The sequence below is a fragment of the Crocodylus porosus genome, unplaced genomic scaffold (genome assembly GCF_001723895.1).
Source record: "Crocodylus porosus isolate Cpor-Errol unplaced genomic scaffold, CroPor_comp1, whole genome shotgun sequence".
Lineage (NCBI taxonomy): Eukaryota > Metazoa > Chordata > Crocodylia > Crocodylidae > Crocodylus > Crocodylus porosus.
Window position 1 is genome coordinate 26990187 of NW_017728951.1, and position 21118 is coordinate 27011304.

At 42.4% G+C, this 21118-nt stretch overlaps 1 protein-coding gene across 1 annotated transcript in view; it reads left to right on the top strand.

Moving 5' to 3' along the window:
• LOC109324124 (adhesion G protein-coupled receptor A1-like) overlaps positions 1-21118 on the top strand; it is a 552135-nt gene that overhangs the window by 33941 nt on the left and 497076 nt on the right. The gene's annotated exons all lie outside the window — the stretch shown is intronic.

Sequence of the window (21118 nt, forward strand, 5' to 3'; positions counted from 1 at the left end):
GACCCCTTCCTGGTTCAAGTTAAATCAGAGTCCCCCAGCATGCTTTCCAGCCCTGGGCTGGGCTGTGCTGTGCTGCTGCTCCAGCAGAGAAGAGTTGGCCTTGCCACTCTGCTCTCCAGGTGGAGCAGTGTGGGCTGGCTGACAAGGGGCAGGGGGAAGAGGAGGGCAAGCCTGGCTGGGAATGCAGCCCAGTCTTCCAGTGTGTGTGGGGGGGAGGGCAGCTGCCCCCCCACCATGCAAACCCTGGCTGGGGCAAGGGAGGGGTGTGAAACACCCCTTTCCCTGCTGAAATTTACTGCTGGTTGTAACTGTGAACTACAAATCCCAGAGGCACCTGGAAGCAGGAAGAGCAAGTGATGAGCAACCTTGCAGAGTTCTGTTGCTGTGAGTCTGGACTGCAAATCTCAGGGAACTCGGGGGCAGCAGGAAGAGGAAGCAAACACACATTCCATGCTGGCTATGTGCCAGAGAGCCACATTGTAGTGCCCCCAGCTTCCAGCCTGAGCCACTACATGATGTGGCTGTATTTCCTGAATCAAAGGTAAATGTCTATTTATTTATGTTTCAGTCTTAATCTCTGCATTTTAGACTAACCTGCAAAGACTGAATCAAATCAGCCTTAGGCTTTTTGACCATCTGTACTTAGCTTTAAGGTCTAGTCTTTACCAGATAAACCATGCTCCAGTCCACAATTTATCCATTCAGAATAAAATACTAGAGATATTAATAAAAAAAAGAAGTCTGTGTGTTAAAGTACATGCCATTCTATATATTTATTCAGAAGTTTATAGGAATTATGCTTTTATTTGTGTACATGTGTGTCCTCAGCACTTTTTAACCTGGCATTTGAAATGGAGTAATAATAATAATAATATGGTGGCTGATGCCATAGTGAGTTTTAAAGTGCAGCCATACTGCTAGTAACAGGCAACTGTTGATCCTGTGAATCACGGTGTACACATAAGAGGTCTAGTCAGATACCTGATGTATCTGTTTGTGGCTGACAAGACCAATTCCAGAGCAACACAGCATGTTACAAGTTTCACAGATCCATATGTTGTCTGAGTTGGAGTCCAAGTTTACAGCATGCTGTTGCTTTCTTGCTTTGCTTTGCTTCCAATTCTGGATCAAAGCCACTTCATGCTGAGCTGCACCCAGTGCCAGATGTTCCCTCCAGATCTGGTGGAATTCTGCATGCTCCTCCCAGCTTTCTGTATTGATGTTGAATGACTTCATATAATTTTTGTATACAAGGTAGTACTGCCGTGTAGGATGACCCTTCTTTCTAGAGCTGTGTTGAATCTTACATACAGAACACTCTTGAGGATATGGTTTTCTCCCATTCTCTTGATATGGCCATTCCATCATAACCTCCTCCTCTTGATAATGGTTTCTAAGTTTGTCAGTTCTGCACGCTCCAGTACCTCTCTGTTTTGGTGTTTTTGTCTTCCCACTTTATTTTGAGGATCTTATGCAGACATCTCATGTGAAAGCTGTTCAGTCTCTTGATGTGCCTAGGAAATGTAGTGCATGTTTCTGAACCATAAAGCAGGGATAATGGCACACAAGTCGCGTGGATTTGCATCTTCACCTTTAGCTGATAGCTTCTTACTGCATCTATGTTTGTCATGATAGCCCAAAATTCTTGGCTGCTTTTCTGATTGTTAGTTCAGTCTGAAGGTCAAGAGTCCTGCTGATTGTAGAACCCAAGTAACAAATACTTTCATAGATTTCATAAACATTAGGGCTGGAAGGAACCTTGGAAGATCATTGGATCCAGCCCCTTGCCCAAGGGACAAGAAGTCAGCTGGGGTCAAATGATCCTTGCAAGATAGACCATCCATGTGTTTCTTAAAAATGTCCAGAGTAGTGCTTGAACCACTTCTCAGGGGAGTCTATTCCAGGCTCTGGGGAATCAGACAGTAAAAGAGTTTTTCCTTATGTCTAGCCTAAAATGGTCTTCCTGGAGTTTGTGACTATTAGACCTTGTCTTCCCTTGGGGTGCTGTGGTGAACAGATGTTTTCCCAGTTGCTGATGCACATCCCTTAGAAAGTTATAGGTTGCCACCAAGTCCCCCCGAGCCTTTGTGTCTCGAGGCTGAAGAGTCCTATGCCTCTCAGCCTCTTCTCATAAGGCCTTTTCTCTTGTCCTCTAACAATGCATGTGGCTCTCCTTTTTAAAGTGCGGAGCCCAGAACTAGATACAGTACTTCTGCTGTGGCCTCAACAATGCTGAGTAAAGTTGGAGGATGTCTTCCTGGATCTTGCTTGAGATGCATTGGTAGATGTGAGCCAGAGTTTTTTGTTTGGAGCATGACACTGGTGGCTCATGTTCATCTTTTGGTCCATCATGACTCCCAAGTCTCTTTCAGTCATGGTGCTAGTAAGTGTAGCACTGCCTAGCCTGTAAGTATGATGTGGATTTTTTTTTTCCTCACCAAGGTGGAGCACCTTGCATTTCTCAGTGTTGAATGCCATCAGGTTTTGATCTGTCTACCTTGTGAGCCTGTCCAGGTCAGCCTATCCTCTAATGTGACTGCATTTCTCCATAATTTGGTGTCATAAGTGAATTTAGCCAGTCCATTTCTGATACCTGAATCCAGATGGTTTATAAATATATTAAAGAGTACTGATCCAAATACAGAACTCTGGGGGATGCCACTGGTCACCATGTGCTATGTGAAATGATTCCACTGACTATCACTCTCTGGGTCTGACCATGGAGCCAGTTCCCCAGTCATCAGACTGGAAGGTTGCTGAGGCTGCAGTTCCCCAGTTTTACCATGAGGACTTCATGGGAGAATAAGTCAAAGGATTTTTGGAAGTCCAAATAAATTATATCAACCACTTCTCCTTTGTCCAGGTTATGCATCACCTGGTCATAGGAGGAAATGAGGTTGGTCAGGCAAGACCTGTTGCATTCCATTAGCCTGTTGTTAATGGTTTCCTTGATTTCCGCCCCCCCCCCCCAAAAAAAAATTTTACAAGGAATTGAGATCGAACCGATTGGCCTGTAGTTCCCTGGATCTTCCTTCCTCCCTTTCTTGAAGATAGGTACCATTTTGGCTCTCTTCCAATTTTCAGGAACCTCTTCCAAGTGCCACGAGTTCTCAGATATCCTCGCCATTGGCTGCACTATGATATCAGTGAGTTCCTTTAGCACTCTTGGGTGCATTTCACCTGGGCCAGCTGATTTGTGGATGTCCAGCCTCTCAAGGTGTTGCCTTATGAGATCTTCACCTTAGTCAATGACACTGAGAGATTTATCCTTCAGAGTGGTGACAGGTATTTTTTAGACTAATTGCCATCCAGAAGCATGGCTCAGAAAATAAGACCAAGAAATTTTGCTGGGAAAATTCACTGTGGGCAACCAAGGCCACATCATCCACAACCAAGAAATCTCTGAATCATTTTTTTCACTTTGGTTTTAGCTCTAAACCTTGCAGGGTTGAACAAGCCTCTATCTAGTCTGGTTTGAAGATGATGCCATCATTGCTGTCCTTGAATGCATGAAGAAGCAGGAATGAAGCAGGGACTAAGAGACACCTTTGTTTCACCCATTGTTGATGTCAAAGGCATTTGTTTCTTTGTTTTCATACACTACAGTTACTTTCATACCTTGATGTAATGAGCAAACGATGTTCAACAGTTTTGGGGAGACGACCCAGTTTCTTCAGAATAGTAAAAAGGCCCTGTCTGTTGATTATATCTAAGGCCTTTATCAGATCAGTGAAGTGGTATTAGTTTTTCTCTACACTTGTCTTGCAGTTGCTTGACCAAACATATGATACCAATGGTAGAGCATCCTGAGTAAAACCTGCGTCGACTTTCAGGATGGATTCCTTGACCTTGAGACTGCAACCTAAGGAGCATGATGCAAGTAACATTTTTTCTGATGGTGTTCAACAAGGAGATGCCTTTATAGTTGTCAACGTCACTTCTATCCCCTTTGTTTTTCTGTAATTGTACAAACCAAACATTTTTTAAATCTTGCAGTGCCACTTCTTCTTTTCAACAGTGCAGTATAACTTTATGAAGATTTCAAAGTAATTCATTGTTGGCATATTTGTAGATTTCAGCAGGCAAGTGGTTGTTGCCAGATGCCTTGTTCCCAGGAATTGATTTAATGGCTTTCTGCATCTTCAGATGCTCATTGCTAAAATCCATCATAACTTTGAACTGTGGTAATCCCTTCGAGCTTTTCATATTTGATTTCAGTCTCACGAGAGTATAGAATTCCATGGTCGTCAATCTACTGTTCGAGTTGTTTTTGTTTATCACTAATGCCATTTCTGTTTAAGTCTTTTAATGGAGCTGTTTTCTTCTTGACTGGTCCAATTGCTCATTTGAAACCTTTGTACATTCTGCAGCTATCACCTGCATCAGCTGCTTTTTTATGAATTTAGTTTGGCTGATGTCTATCTGAGAATGACGGGTAGTTTTTTGACATTGCTTCTGACTTTGCCAAAGACTAAGGCATGGTCAGTGCCACAGCACTGTGATAACCTGATATGCAGGATTTCTTTCACATGGTCAGTACTAGATCTAATTGGTGCCAGTGCCCTGATCTTGGATATTTCCACAATGTCTGTCTTGTGGTTTTCCCAGTAGGTGTTGCTAATGCATAGATTTTGAGTTGCACAAAATTCTAACGCTTGCTGGCCATTTTCATACATATTACTGTTTCCATGTTTGCCCTGAATACCAGGCCAATTCTCAAAACTACATCTAATTCTTGCATTGAAGTCACCAAGTATTATAATGGTCTAATTTCTGTGAGTTTTCTCAATCTCTTCTTCAAGTTGTTGTTGGTAGAAAGGATGCTTGTTTTTGTCACCATCTTGAAGGGTAGATGCACAGACACTAAAAAATGTGATGAAGCTGTTCTGTGTATGCACACTGAATATCATGAGTCAACTAGATACAGCAATGGAGCTTTCAAAGAAAAATAGTAACTGTTTCTAATAGCAAAACCTACTCCCTGCTCTTTCCTTTCTCCTGCTGGCTTCCCATGCCAGAATATGTTCTAATCATTCTCTTGGATAGAACCTATACTTAAGAGCAGAGTTTCTGATAACACAGCACTGCCAATTCTGAGTCTAACCAATTCATAGTTTAGTATTGCCATTTTCTATAAATCAGAGTCTGAATTGAACCCTGGTGTCAGAGTCTGAACATTTGAGCATGTGAGTGGCTTTATCATTTTGACCAGTATAGATCACACTGAGACCTTCAGCACATACACCTAGGCAACAGTATGGAGGAGTGGAGGCTGCCCTAGACCTACAATCCCCACCCCTTAGACCATTGAGACAGAGTCCAAAGGCCAGACTGAGTCCAGACATTTGGTACCTTGATGGTTGTAGCTTCTGCCAGAGAGTAACAGATTAGTACTTCAGCTAGGCACGTTTCTGTCAAGGGGATGTTCCTTAGCTTTTCTCCAACCATGAAGTACCCACAAGGCAGTGGGGACTAGGGTTTTGAGGCACCCTAAATTTGCCTTACTTTGCCACAGGTAGCCCCACCACATTGCCACCAAGCCCGCCAGTTTGATGCATTTTACAGTCATACCCAGGACCAGCTACACACACACACACTAACTGGATCTTTGGTAAACACACACATGTACATCAAACTAGGAGGGGTTTCTTGCAAGTGTCTGTAAGGAGGTAGTGTTTGGAGGCATTGATTTAGAGATGTTGGATACCCTTAATCCCTCTTGAGTACTGGGGCAATGAAAATTTCTGCATGCCGTGCCATTAGTCTCCTGAAGATGAATGTTTAAAGTGTTGGGAAAGGGATCTGGATTTTCTGTTCGCTGCAGAAAATCACGGATTTTCTCCTTTAATGGAGAAAATAATGGATTATACCCTTCAAAGGAGAAAAATGTAGGAAAACATGGGTTGTAGGGAGCAAGGGGTGTTGCATGCATATGCGCGCACAAACATGCACATGGCAGCCAGGCAGCACTGGAGAGCAGCTCCTGCAGCTCCCTTCAGGTATGTCTTTGGGGGCAGAGGGGGCTTGGGGGCACAGGCGATGTGCAGGGGGGACAGGCAATGCATAGGGGGCTGGGGGATCACAGGTGACATGGCAGGGGGGCATATTTCTGTGCCTGCAGCAGGGCATGGGGCAGAGGGCTGCAGCTGCGGTAGACTAGCTCTGAAGGAGCTGCCTCTGTGGGCTACTGGGTTGAGCTCAGTGTGGGAGGGAGTGCCAAGCTGCCATGGCCACCAAGATGAGGCAGCAACAGTGCAGATTTGTGCCCCCTGCTGCTTCTGGGGAGGCAAGGGGAACCTCACCTTGACAGCAGAAGCAGCTTCTCAGAGTTGGTTCAGCCTAGCTGCAACCCTGCACCTTGCTGTACTTGCAGAAATCTGGGGGGGGCATGTGTCCCCCCTAACCTCCCCCATGCATCACCTGTCCCTTCTCTGGCCCCCCATGAGTGGCCTATGCCCCCCCCCATGCATCACCTGCGGTCCCCTCCATCCTCTCAATGCGTTGCCTGTGCCCACACCACCCCCCATTTTCATACATCCACCCCCTTCCTCACACAATGGATGGCTGAGGATGGGGGGGGGCTGTGGGTTGGGAATGAGGGGCAGGAGCAGGGCACCGGTATCCAGGCTGCTCAGTGCCACAGCAGGTAGGGTTGTGGAAGGAGGGAGATGGCCTCAGCTGGACCTGTGTTCTGGTGAGTGAAGCGGGCAGGTGAGCAAAGGGGAGTTTTGAATTTTCCATGACAAAATAATCCAAATCAAAAGCCAAAATATATAGGTATTTCTAATTTATTTTATTATAATGATTGAGGCACTTGTAGGCTTCCAAATTTCTTTAAAATTGTAAATATCCCAATAAAACATGGTGTTCAACTTACACACATATATATATTGTGGTGTTTCATTTTAATTGTGAAAAAACATGGAGTTTGGGTTTTTTAAATCAGAGACTGGGATTTTTAAACAGTGAAAACCAAGTTCCCTGCTTATAATCATGGCATTTTTGCTTTTGTAATATTATTGATACTGCAGTCTTAAAATTATTGCATGGAGTTCTTTGGGAGGAATGGGAAGTAAACTTATTCTAGGGTGGGTTTTTTCCCCCTTTGCAGCATGCTTTGCTTTTTACATTGCAAGCATCTGTTACTTCAGATTATGAGCAGGACACTGAATAATTGTAAAGTCAAAGGACAAAGAGCTGCTAGACAAAAAGATGGCTCAACTGTAACTTGAAACTGTCTGAGAACCTCAATGCCTTTGATGCTTAAAGGAATCCCAAGACCGAACAATTTACAGTAGCTTGACTTGCCAGAATGAATTTGTCTCAATTGTGATGTCATATGAGATTCAAGATTTATACAGTATCTAACCACCATAATTAGGTTAAATTTGCTCATGCAAAGATAAAAACAACTATAACCAGAATAATCTCATCTACTTGCATCCACATGGTGGGGAGAAAACCTTTTCTCTTTGTGCCTTGGTTTCAGGCAGAGCCCTGATTTGAGGTAAAAACTCTTTAACTACACAGGGAAAAGCAGTCAGATGATATCAAACAACTTGCAAATCACAAAGGAAGCTGGAAAAATAATTAATGTTGGTTCACCCAAATACAAAGTTTGTTGTGAAATACAGAAAGTTGTGCAGGCCAGAGCAGGTGGGTATTGGAGAGCATTGTGGTCAGCAGTCCTCATCTAACCCAACTGGGTTAGTTATGAACGAAGATTAAAGTAGCAGGGATAAGTTTATGGAGGGGATACAAAAAAGCAGATTTGATTATCTAATTTTAAAGGCTATGATATATGGAGTTTCATTTGTTGTTTGCCTGTTTTTCTTTTCTTTTTCTCCCTTCATTCCCCACTCCCCTTGCATACTTCTGGGCTTTGTTGGTTGTCACATACAGGGTTGGGCCAGGAAACAGTTTTTCTGCCTCCTGTTGCTACAGGTGTCAGGGTAGGTTTTTTGTTTTTCTTTTTGCCTGCCTTTGAAGCCTTCAGTGTTGGCGCAGTCAAGACTGAGGAATTTGATTTGTGTGTGCTAGTGGTTCTGTTGAGACAGAAACCTGGATGTTTGTAGTTAGAACGTCTTGCCCCTTTCCTCAGGGTCAAACTGATTGTCATATTTGGGATGGGGAAGGAATTTTACCCTTATGGTGAGATTTGATATGGAGTGTAGGTATTCTTGCTTTCCTCTGTGGCGGGGTAGTGTACCCTCCTTCCTTGGATGATCTTTTGAGTATATTTTAATAACTCATTGAAATGGTGGGACTCCTTGTTTTCCTGCTTTACTTGTGGCAGGTTAGAATAGGGTTTTTGGTGTATTTGGACAGTATGCTTTGTAGTTATATGGTAGGGTTGCTGTGTAGTTTTAGGAATAAGTCAGACAAAGGCTTTCCAGTTGGCCTCCCAGGGTCCTTCCCCACTTCTTCCCCCTGCCTCATGCCCCCATGTGGACAACCCTTGCTTGGCTTCCTCTCCACTGTCTGGCTGTGGGAGAAGCAGCTGTGTCCAGCCTCTAGCTGAATGTTTACCCCTTGTGGCCCACCAGTTGGACAGCCCTTAATTAGACAAGGACTTGTATGGATAATCCTGTACTGAGCAGCGGGTTGAACTAGATGACGTCTGGGGATCCCCTCTAGCCCTACTTTTCTATGATTCTGTGAACCATAAGCTTCAAATGCTAAGAATGCTACTTTCAGGACAAACACATTTTTGTTTTTCAACATGAAACCTAAACATTTTTTTTTCTTTTTGCTCCCATGCTCTTCTGTTCTGCTAGTGTAGTTTCTGTTGAAACTCAACCCTATGTATTTCCAGATGGTCTATTAGTTCTCACTGGCACAAGCCAGTATACTTTTAGCCTAATACCCGTCAATAAAGTGGTTTTGGAAATAGAGCTGGTAGTTGAGAAGCACATAAAAGCTTAATAGCAAGGGGTTTTGTATGGCCCTGGGCAGTAGCAGCTGGAGCCTCTAGGCTCCCCCCTCCTTCCTCTGAATGCTGCTTCCTACTTTTACCCCAGGGGTGGAGCAGTGGGGCAGCATGGGGAACTGAGGGTGAATCTAGGGTTGCTGGGGGAAGCAAGGGGAAAACTGGGGCCTGTGTGAGGGAGTGGGCACAAACATGTGTTGAAGTAGGGGGGGTTGTGTTTGTGTACCTTTCGTGGTATAGCAGTGTAGGAAGGGAGCATCTGCACAACACATCTGGTGCATAGTATGTGGTGTTATGGCTCCCGGGGGCTAAGAAGTTAGACAGTCCTGTAATAGTTGAAGATTAGTTTTACTTTACCAGTCATGATCAGTTCACTGACGGTATGTTTAGGGTGTTGCACATATATTACAGATGAAGCTGTGCCAGGTTGTGGATGGCTGCTGTTTTGTTGTAACTCGACTCTGAATCTGGATCCTGCGTGCTTCTGAGGTCTGTGCAAAACTGAGAGTCTGATTTTGTCTCTGGAGCTTTAAGGCACACTCCTAGTTGCAAACTATTTGTCTAGAAGTCTTTCCTGTAATGTGGGACTTCATGATCCAACTCCCCAAGGCTCTGCTACATGTTCTGAGACTTCCCGAGTTTTTTGCATGCGCTGTCCCAAGAGTTCCATCTCTGTGGTCTCTTTTAATTATGGCTTAACTCCTTGGGGCTGTGTGGCAGGTTAAGTAAGGACTGCAGGCTTTGCACTGGAATTTTTCTTTTTAACTACCATGATACTTAAAGAATGTGGGGAAATACAGAGATACTTAGGAAAACCTATCTGCATCCTTTCCTCTAAACCAGGGGCATCGAACTCATCCAGCCCCATGGACCATACGAGGGGCAGGGGGCTAGTTTTTGGGCCACAGTCCCATAGCCTGGCACCACAAGCCTGATCTAGCCTGCAGGGCTGGTTCAGTGTGAGTGCTGTCTGCAGTGCATGCTCTGGACTGATTGTAGCATGTGCACCAGCTCTAGCTGGTTGTATGTGGCATGCAGGGCTAGTCTGGAGCAGTCTGATTATTTCTTGCCAGCCCCCTGCTAAGTAGACCCTGGTTGGGGTCCTGTGCTGGTTTAAATTTCCCTCTCTTCCCTCCATCTGAGCCTGCCTGCCACTGCTCTTGCCTCCTCTGTTCCAGCAGGGAAAGGTCTGGCAAGGACTGCCTCTTCCTCCCCCTGACCTCTGGCAGACCTGACTATGGTCCCCAGCCAGGTTTCCCACCCCACTGTCACTTGCATCCCACCCCAACCCCCTTACCAGCCAGCCTTCACTGCTCCAGCTAGGGAGCATAGGGGGAGCCAACCCTTCTGTGGAACAAATGGCACAGCCCAGCCCTGGGCTGCAAAGCAAGCTGGGATGCTGGGGGACTGTGATTTAACTTGAACCATGAAGGGGTCTGGGACAGAAGTTTCATAAACCAGTTTGACCTAAATCAGCTAAGTCTCTGATACTACATTTAACCAGGTTTACCTTTAAACCAGTTTGAGCCATTTTGAAACTGGTTTATGTGCAATGAATGTCTGTTCTGTTACAGGTTTACATCAGTTTCTGATCACTTAAACCGGTTTATGTGTAACTTCTTTCCCTAGCCCCAGAAGTTTATATAATTCCCGAGTAAGTTTTGGGAATACCCTATCCTACCTCCTATCATATGCCTGATGCATATGTTTTTAAAACATAATTTATATGTAAAATTATATGGAGAGGAAACAATTTTCAAAAGAATTAAAGCCTAATCAGATTGGTTGGTTAACCACACACACACACACACACACACACACACACTTTAGAAAGTGATCATGCTTGAGATACTAATGATTAAAGGCACGTAACAGTTCAGAAAATGGAAAGACAGTGACCTACATGTGAAAAGCGGACAAATACAGGGGGATCCAGTGGAGATGACGATCATGTTAACTTCCCTATTACTAACAAAGACTTTAAAGTTAAAAATAAGAGGTATGCTCCTTAAATGTAGCATGTATAAAACCACAGAGAATTAGAAGAGATCTTACCTGGAATATGGATAGGTTAAAGACGATGTTCAGTAGGCTACCCTGCAAAATGTAAAATTCTAACCATAATGAAGTCAGTAAATTGGAACATAGCTTATAAATGTAATAAGTAACTGAAAAATACATTTTAAAATTGATAAAAGGAAGTTTAACATGTGGAATCCATTGACAGAAAACATGGAGACAAAGTGAAATATTATTTTAAAAATGCACATATGTATGTATATAATGAGAAAATCCAGTTACATTAGATTACAAAGAATACAGGCCTGTGTGCTATAGGGTGTATAGTATGCACCAATTAGTAGGTTTAGAAGAAAAAAACCCTTGTGGGCTGCTTATTCCAAAATGAATGTTTCTGATGTATTCTTTGAAGCATCTGGGATTGCCCATTATCAGTTTAGATTGACCAGTTTCAATTCTTTTTTGTTCATCAGCAAAAGCCATCAGAACGAAATTGTAAGCCAGGGTTCAACAGTCTAATCTAAAATGCTAGCTAACTGTAAAAAACAAAACAAAAGAAAAAAACCCATTAGCACATAACAATGCTGAAAGCAAGTCAGCCTGTGTTGCATATGTTTGCTAATTCACTGAGTTTGGACATTTTAAAAAAAGTATGCATCCTGACTTATTTATAAGTACACGGTAGGCTGCTGTCTTAATATAACCTGAGCACAGGACAATATACTCAGGTTATTATTTATTTTTGTTTTCCAGCTTGTTCAGGTCGGCTGCACATTTTGTTATTTTACTTTTTCCTTCCATCCACTTCCCTTAAGTCAGGAACCACAGCTTCCTGTAATGTGGTTTTCACATATTCTCTAAGGAAATTGAATTTCTAGATTCAAAAGCTAATCATTTCAAGCTCAAGAGCTCTTCTTTCTTCACAAAAGCATATTTCTGAAACTATATAGTTTAGGAGTATTTTAATCAGTTTAATAAAAGTTGTCTCCCTTTATAAACCCAGTAAGAAAGCTGAAGAAATGTAATGATAAAGGGGCATTGTTATAACCCAGAAAAGTGCCTTGAAAATTCCTAATAACTACATAGGTTTTAGGAATTTTAAGTACATTTAATTATACAAGGAATAACACCCCTAAGTATATTTGAAAAATAAAGGAAACTGGCTAGCTTACAGACTTAACATTCCAAAGTGGTATGGAAAAGAGCTCTAGTTTTATTTTAAGTTTATGGAATTATTTTGAGCTTATGACATTATTAGAAGCTCTCTGGGGAGTAGAGTAAATATTATAGAGTACCATGTTCTGTTTGAAAATAAACTGAATGCATTGTTTTTAATGTATGGTATGTTAGTTCCAAGTAAAAAAAAATTCTAATTTGTGTATATTTTGGGTGATAATTCATTTAGAAAAGATTTGAGGGATGGTAATGTGAGCTCTTTTTTTTCTTGCTCAGACTTTTTTTTTTCTAAAATAATACAGCTACCATAATGCGATAGCATTTTTCAAACTGGCGACTGTCCTCATTTAATAAGTGATATACAGTGGGCTAATGTGAATTAATTTAGCCTGCAGCTAAATTGTGAGTGAAATCAATGGTTTTTTTTTATTGTTTCATAGGTTTTCCATAACATTTTACACATACTTTTAAAATGTCTAGCATGCTACTACTCAAAATGGCTGACTGCTGACTAATTTCTTAACAGTCACAGACTAACCAATGGTTTAGGACAGTGATAGAAACAAAACGCTTCTTGGCCTATTGTCTTAGGGACAGACGTTCATGGAGATTAGATTATATTAAAAATGGCCATCAGATCTAATTTAGTTCACCCAAGTATGGTTTAGGAGTACCTTTCCACTTTTCCTCTTGCTTATGGTCTACTACCAGCAGAGCAGGGCTGGTAGTCTTCAACATCACCAAAATCTCAAGAGGTTAATCGAGGAAGTAGATGGGGTTCCTTAATTCCCTTCTGAATTAAGGCAAGGGTCCATCCTGATCCCTTTATTAACACTGAGTATCTACATGCAGAAATATTCAAATGGTTCTTAGAGGATGTATGCACATGGCTGAGTTATTATACAGTCCTTTTGACCCTGGTGGGACTAACACATTAAGTTGGTATTCAATATCAGTTCTGCATAAAGATGGCACATTACTCAGGCAGGGGGCAGGATGTGGGCACGGCAGTGCTCAGAGCAGGGCTTCTGCCCTCCTGCTGCTTGATCAGCTGGGGTGGGAGCGGGGTGGAATACGGGCACAGCTTGCTTCAGGAGGAAGAGGGCAAGTGGCAGCAGGGCATAGCCCCCACTCCCCACGCTGCTGTGCCCACATTTCACATCCCCCTGCACTGGCTGGCAAGTGGCGGCAGAGCAGAGCCCCCACTCCCAGTGCTGATCCAAGCACTGCAGCGCTGGGAGCAAGGGCTATGCTCTGCTGCTGCTTGCCCCCTTCTGCCTGGAGTGAGCTGTGCCTGCATCCCGCTCCTCACCCTGCACTAGCTGGGAAAGCAGCAGCAGGGGATAACTCCCAATCTCAGCACTGCCACGGCCGCATCAGAGTGGGGACTCTGTGCTGACACCACTTGCCAGGAGGTGCAGGGAGGTGTGGGATGCGGGTGCAGCAGCACTGGAAGTGGGGGCTGTGCTCTGCTACCACTTGCCCCCTTCTGCTCGGAGAAAGCCATGCTCACATCCCATCCTCCCCCCTGCCCCAGCTGGGCAAGTCGCAGCAGAGCATAGGCCCCAGTCCAAGTGCTGCCATGTCCATATCCCACTCCCCACCCTGGCTGGGCAGCTTGTCCCAGACCCAGCCCAAATCCCTCCCTCCTCCACACACCTTCTCTCCACCCTCCCACAATCTCAACAGACTTACCAGCCGGAGGTAGCTGTGTCAGTTGCCTGTTTAGTCTATGGCTGAATGTCTGAAGCAGTGCCAAATCTTTCAGATCTGATTCAGTTGAATTGAATTGGGACAGTGATTCGAATTCCCAAATTGAATCACTGTCTTTCAAATCAGCTGAATCTGAATCCAAAGCGAATACTTGATGCCTTGCACAGGCCTAGAGAACAGACCTTAGTAAAGCATGACTGGCTTAATGAACATTTTAAAAAATCATTCGTATAATAAGTATAAATAAGTATAGGCAATTGTTGATATACTGGACTATGGTGTACATGTTGGCGGTCTAGTCAGGTGCCTGGTGAATCTGTTTGATCTGCTGACAAGCCCAATTCAAGAGCAGCACAACTTGTTATTACGTTTCACAAATCCACCTGTTGTCTGAGTTGGAATACAAGTTTACAGCATGTTGCTTCCTTCTTTCTCACTTAGCTTTGATCCAGAGGATAGAAGCAGCTTCATGTTGAGCTGCACCAAGTGCCAGATGTTCCCTCCAGATTGAATGGGATTCTGTGTACTCCTCCCAGCTTTTTACATTGATGCTGAATTACTGCATATCACTTTTACACATGTTCTGGTACCACCACAGAGGGTGACCCCGCTTCCTGGAGCCATCTCAGATCTTCCCTGTGCAAAATACTCTTGGGGGATATGGTCTCCTTCCATTCTCCTGACATGGCCAAACCTTCACAACCTCCTCTTTTCAACAAGCTAGAAAAGTATGATTTTGAGACTTGATAAGGAGGCATGCATTTCAGCCATGTTGTAAACAGGTGTAGCTCCTGTTGGAGTTACTGGCTAAGATTAGCTTTTTAGGTGCAAAACAATGAATTTTAAACAGTTGCCATCTGTATAATTAATACTGCATTCTAGAAATAGAAAGTTAAGTTGCAGTGTCAGGGCATATACAGGGTAGCTTTTAAAAACCAGATCTTTTTTTAAATAAATATGGTCACTTCCCTGCCATTTGCATTAGTACATGCTCATTCATTACACACATATGCTTGATATATCAAGTGCAAGTTATTTTTAACTTTTGTAATGTGGCTTGTGAATGAAACAAAGCACCACATTTGCATGATTTTGGTAAATCAGTTGCAGGGATGAAGAATAAAAAGCTGAAACAGGCTTCTTCTTTTGTAATATGCTCTTACTGTACATGAGTTCACTTAACTTTTACATTTAAAGTTTTTTCTTTCTCTAGATAAAAGAAGGATCTCTAAAACAGAATTAAAGTTCTCTCCTGATGTCTTTCTTTTATCTAAAGATCTTGTACTCTGCTCTTAAAGCTCCTGAAGTGCTTAATGTCTCAACCTATAGCAAGAGATACAAAACCCACTTGTGTGTTGCTTTTGCCAATTAGAGCAAATCTCCTATTAGTCCACTTATCCCTAACATAACTTTGCTGTGTGGGTGAGGAACTGTCAACAACACCTTCTCTCACTTTACAACTTTTCTTAAGCCTTATCTCTGCTGTAGTACCTGTAGAATGCTGCCAACTATGAATGCATAGTTGGTGGGGAACTGAGCTTACTGCTTGTCATGTAAAATTGTGCTTGCTTATCATGATGTTGTCTCTTCCTCTTCCCTTTTACTACTTCCTATAAACTAGATTATATAAAGCTTCAGGGGTCAGCAAATAACTTCATATTATGTTTGTGAAGTGCTTAGCACTGATCCCTGATTGTGGCCTCAAGGCACCCTGTAATACAATCAATCTGAATCTGAATCCTTCCCATTCTAGCAGATACTGCTTTGGGCACAAACAAGGCATTGCAATTGTGTATTGCAGGATGCTCTTTGCATGTACTCTGTGTACTTTTTCACTTTCTGAGCATTGTCCAGGAAATATAATGCTTTCAGTTGGCCCCTTAGGCATATCTTTTCCTCTGCCCAATGGCTTCCCTGCTTCGTAAGATACCTGCCCTTAATTCTTACACATCCCCAGTATTTCCAGCCTTGTTGGATACTTCACTCAAATTTTTTTGGAACTTTCTGGTGCATTTGTTATTGAAGGAAAGCCCTCCATCCCCAAGTTAGGTCAAAGGAAACATACTTTATTATATGGGGCCCAGGTATTGAGAGAGCATGGCTGTATCTCCCCAAGGTAATTTATTGGAAAGTTAATGTAAATTTAACTATCATTCAGATCACGTAATTGGAATGCAAAAACATACTCAGTCCTGGGAGCACAGGCAGAGGCTGGATAACACCTTCTTTGAGCTCTTGTTGGTTGTTAAACTCCTCGGATTCCCGATGCTTAATTTACAACCCCACATACAGAGTCATTTAATGATCTACACTTTGATTAAATATATTTACAATTCTTGGTTTCTCTGAAACTTTTGGAACTGGACTGAAATACTTGTGGACATTTAAGGTGTCACTTAGTTGGGATTTTGGGAACGTTACACTTGTGAAAGGGAGGATTCCTTGTCTCCTTCGTTAATCATCATCTAACGTTGTTTGTCATCGTTCTGTTGTCTTGTTACTACATTAATGGTCTTCATTGACAAAGCTGCTTTGTATTTTGTAATTTATCTGAGCAACTGAACACAAATGCATCTATTAGAAATTAAACTACATTTAATGCATTTAGTTACATCACTCATTACTTACTAACAATGTAGACTATAATAGAGTATGTGTGGATTATCCAGTTTAAGGTCTTCTTTTATACAGTTTTCTTTTAGGCCTCATGCTGAATTTTTAATACAATCTTGTTCTGTTGTATGTGTTAATTACTTTCTTTCCTTCGTTATGTGTCATGTTTGCAAAGGTTCATTTACTGAGGAACAGCCTTTTGGGGCCTTCTGCTTTAGCCACACTTCTGCAACTTAACCAAAAAACTATTATTTAGTTACATATTTACAGCAAAAGCATGCAGTTCCAATCTTTTATATAATGGAGGATATATACAAGATGGTTCACGCTTTAGCAATTCTTGGGGGGTTATGTGGAGCATGTAGATGGGATTCCAGGTGTTTCCATTTACTGTAAAAGGATTGTAGGTGCTTAATTCTGTCTATTTGGATTTCCTTCTTGGAGATATTTGCCTAAATTTTAGGAGTTTCAATACAGAAAGCTTATATGGAAGCTTATAGGTGACAAATGCGGATCTAGCCCAATTTGAGAAATGATGTTATTGATACAGTGAAGAGTAGTAAAAATGATGTTCTGAAGGGAATGATATATGAGAAAAGATTAAAAAATATACAACTGAGCTAAGCAACATTTGTAAATGTTCAGGTTAATAGTCTATAAATATAAAACAGGTTGAAATAAGGAGGGAGAAGGATGAATTCATTATAATAAAATGTGCCAACTAAGAATGACAGCATGTTCTATGTATTCCCAGTAGCTTCCATGGGATCACCTTATGTGTTCGTCATTGGAACACTTGGCTGGTAACACTGTATGTCTTGCTCTCTTTCTCTTTTTAATGTATTTTAGGGGGTCTGTTTGTAGTATAAGAGTTCTCGCTCTACATTTGCGTATTGAATGATTTCGAATTAATGTTGAGCCCACGACAACATCATAATGATCATTAGATATATCCCATGATTATTATTTACACTTAAATTTATTTGGACCACAATTAATACCTGCGCCATTTTGGTACTGTAAAATTCTTCATTATTGTTACTCTAGTACACTGTACATGCCAAAATCATTTAAGAATGTTTTTGTTGAAAGGAAAGAACTCTTTACAGTAGTGACCCAAGATGCAAACCTACCTATGCTTGATTGTGATTATATTAATACAATGCAATATGGATGGCATGTTGGCAAATCCTACCACTAGAGTGATTTCCAAATATATATTTCAGTTTACAAATAAAGAAATTGTCTGGAAAAGCAGCATCTGGGAAACATCATTAGCTTGTTTACTTATTCATTCATCAGAAAGATTTACAGTACTTTAAAAAAAATTCTTGGCTATATTGAATTCCAATTACACCATAGCAGCTGTTTACTTTTAATTATAAACATCTTGTGTACTTGTCAAATGAGTGATTTTGTGTGTCCTTTGAATAGGCACTTTCAGGGTTTCTCAGCTAATAACCCAAGCAGTGCCGAGCACTACAAAATCATAATTCTTAAGTCATAAAAATCACAATTCTCAAAATTAAAACACAAATCACTGATTCTGGTGGTCCCTACTACAATAATATCTGAATGTAGAAAGAAATATGATTCTGTTCTTACAGGTGTTTCATGTGGGGAGGAGCAGATATCCTATCCCACAATCCTGTATATTCCAAGGCTACCAGGGGCTTTATGCCTCTCTGTCTTTCCTTGGGATTCATAGCATATATCTGCACCATGGTGTTGGTGATTAGTTTTACTGCTGAAGATATAAGCCCAATTTAGGTGTTCTTATTCTGCATGTTTTCTCTCAGAAATGAATTATATGGATGTCTTATGCCTACCCTCAGTGTTAGTCTGGGAACAGACAACACTTCTTTTCTGGACCTGCAACTGTACAGCTGAAGAACAGGTATGAAGTCCTTGCATTGGATGAGAAGGAGTCCAGTCCAGTGGCAGAGGCCAAGCCATACACCCCTAACAGAGGGAGAATTGAGGTCACCACTAAAAAGAAGAAGTGATGGGTTGCAACTCCTGTGGGACATGCAGATGTTTACCTGCTTGGTCTGACCTTTTGGCTTGAACAGTCTGCTGCCTGTCAGGAGCTAACATCCAAGTTGTCATAGAAAGGTTGCCCAGACTCATCTAGTCATCTGATTTGTTATCCTGTGGTTCTCATCTATGTGGGCACTAATTATACTTCTAGAGATGACTTTAAGCAGTTCAAAAGTGACTACATGGCTCTGGGTGCAAGGGTAAAGGGGACTTGGGGCCTAGGTGGGGTTCATTTAAATCCTTCCAGTCAAGGGTAAAGGCCTGGCAAGAGGTATACACATACCTGAGATCGGTGGATGGCTGCATAGATGTTGTCATCAGCAGGGCTTTGGCCTCTTTGACCACGGGGTGGTATTCAATTACAGGCTTGCTAACCTAGTGAGGGGGGCTTTACACTTGGCTCACTGGGGGATGAGTCAAAATCCCAGAGGTAAGTAAAGAGCCTGAAATACTCTGGACAAAGCCCAGAAACAAGTAAAAGGCTCTTACTAAAAACTTAAGAGCAAGCAATAATAGAAACCTTAGAAATGGTCTCGGGGAAAGGATAGGACAGTCAGTTAGGTACTTCTTGTATTATTATATAAACATTTCAAGTATGGGCAACAATCAGGAGAATTGGAGGTCATAGTACAATCACAGAATTATGTTGTAATTAGGATTACTGAGACGTGATGGGATAGTTCACGTGACTGGAGTACAGTCATAGATGGGTATAGCTTGCTCAGGAAAGACAGATAGGGGAAGTAAGGAGGTGGTGTTGCTCTATATGTAAGGATGATATACATGTGTTTGGAGGTTCAGTATGAGGTGGAAGGTAGGCATTTGAAAGTCTCTGTCTGGGTAAAGGTCAGAGGGAAGAGCAGGAAAGGGATTGGTAGGTGTCAAGAAGAGGTGGATGAGATCTGCCTTAAACAAGTGATGGAAGCTTCCAAATAGCAGGATTTGGTTCTCATGGGCAGGGTGACTGTACATCCCAGTTTGGCCAGGACAGCCCTAGATTGCCAGTCATGGCTACTTGGTCAAAAGCCCTGGGCCAAAGTCTGGTGGGGAGGCGGAGCAGAGTGGTGCATCAGGCAGGCAGGTGGACAGGCACCTTTGCCACTGTGCAGGAGCAAGATGAGTTGACGCATGAGTTACCTTAGCTAAGGTGCCATATCTGAAGTCTTTACATTTCTTGCTCCTACACAGCAGCAGCGGTACCTGCCTGCCCACCTACCTGATGCAACATGTCACTTCACTTTCCTGCTGGATTCCAGCCCAGGACTTTTGACAACCAACTGGGACTGGCCTACAGAATCCAGGACTGGCCAAGCCAAATCAAGATGTATGGTCACCCTGCTCCTGGGGAACTTTTAATTATTGGGACCTCTGCTGGGAGGGAAATACAGCAGAGCACAAGCAGTTCAGTAAGTTCCTGGAGTGTGTTGAGGATAACTTTTTGAGTCTGATGGTAGACGGGCCAATGAAGGGGAAGCTGTTCTTGACTTACTGTTCACAAACAAGGAGGAATTGGTTTGAATATAAAGGTGGACGGTAATTTGGGTGACAATGACTATGAAGTGACAGAGTTCAAGATCCTAGGATGAGGAAGGAGGGAAACAGTAAGAATAAGGACACTGGATTTCAGAAAAAACAAGCTTTAACAAACTCGGGGACCTGGTAGCCAGGATCTATTGGCAGGCAAGTCTGAGAGGAAAGGGGGTCTAGGAGAGCTGGTTACATTTTAAGGAGGCTTTCTTAAGGGCACAGGAGCAAGCTATCCTGATGAGGTGGAAGAAGAGTAATTGTAATAAGAAACCAGCCTGGCTAGATAGTGATCTCTTCAAAGAGTTGAAACTCAAAGAATCTTATAAAAAGTGGAAGCTTGGTCATAATACTAGAGAAGAGTATATGAGCATGGGCATGCAGAGAAAATATTAGGAAGGCCATTGTACAATTTGCGATGCAGCTAGCAAGGGACAAAAGGCAGTTAAAAGGAATTCTACAGGTATGTCAAAAGTAAGAGGAAGACCAGAAATACCATAGGTCCCTTGTAGAATGTGGAAGGCAGTCTAGTTGCAGATAATGCTGAAAAGGCTATGTATTTCATGCCTCTTTTATTTCAGTTTTCACAAATAAAGGCAGCTACTAAGTGCAGTTGGAAGCAAAGATAGGGAAGGCAACAAACAGCCTAGAATAATGGCAGAACAGGTTAGGGATTACTTAGTAAAGTTAGATGCTTTCAAATCGGTAGGTCCGGATGGGATGCATCCATGTTTACTGCAGGAAATGGCTGAGGTAATTTTGGAGCCACAGGCTCTTTGAGTATTTATGAAGGTCAGGTGAGGTCATGGATGAATGGAAAGGGGCAAATATAGTGGCAATCATCAAAAAGTGAAAGAGGGGGATCCAGGGAACTACAGCCTGACCTCTATACCCAGAAAGATTATGGAGCTGGTCCTCAAGGACTTCATTGTGGAACACCTAGAGGAGAACAAGGTGATCAAGAACAATCATTATGGCTTCATTAAAAGCAAGTCATGCCTGACCAAACTGATTTCTTTCTGATTATAAAGTGACAGGTGATAAAGTAGATGAGGGGAAAGTAGTGGATGTGGTATACCTTCATTTTTTTTTTAATTTTTTTTT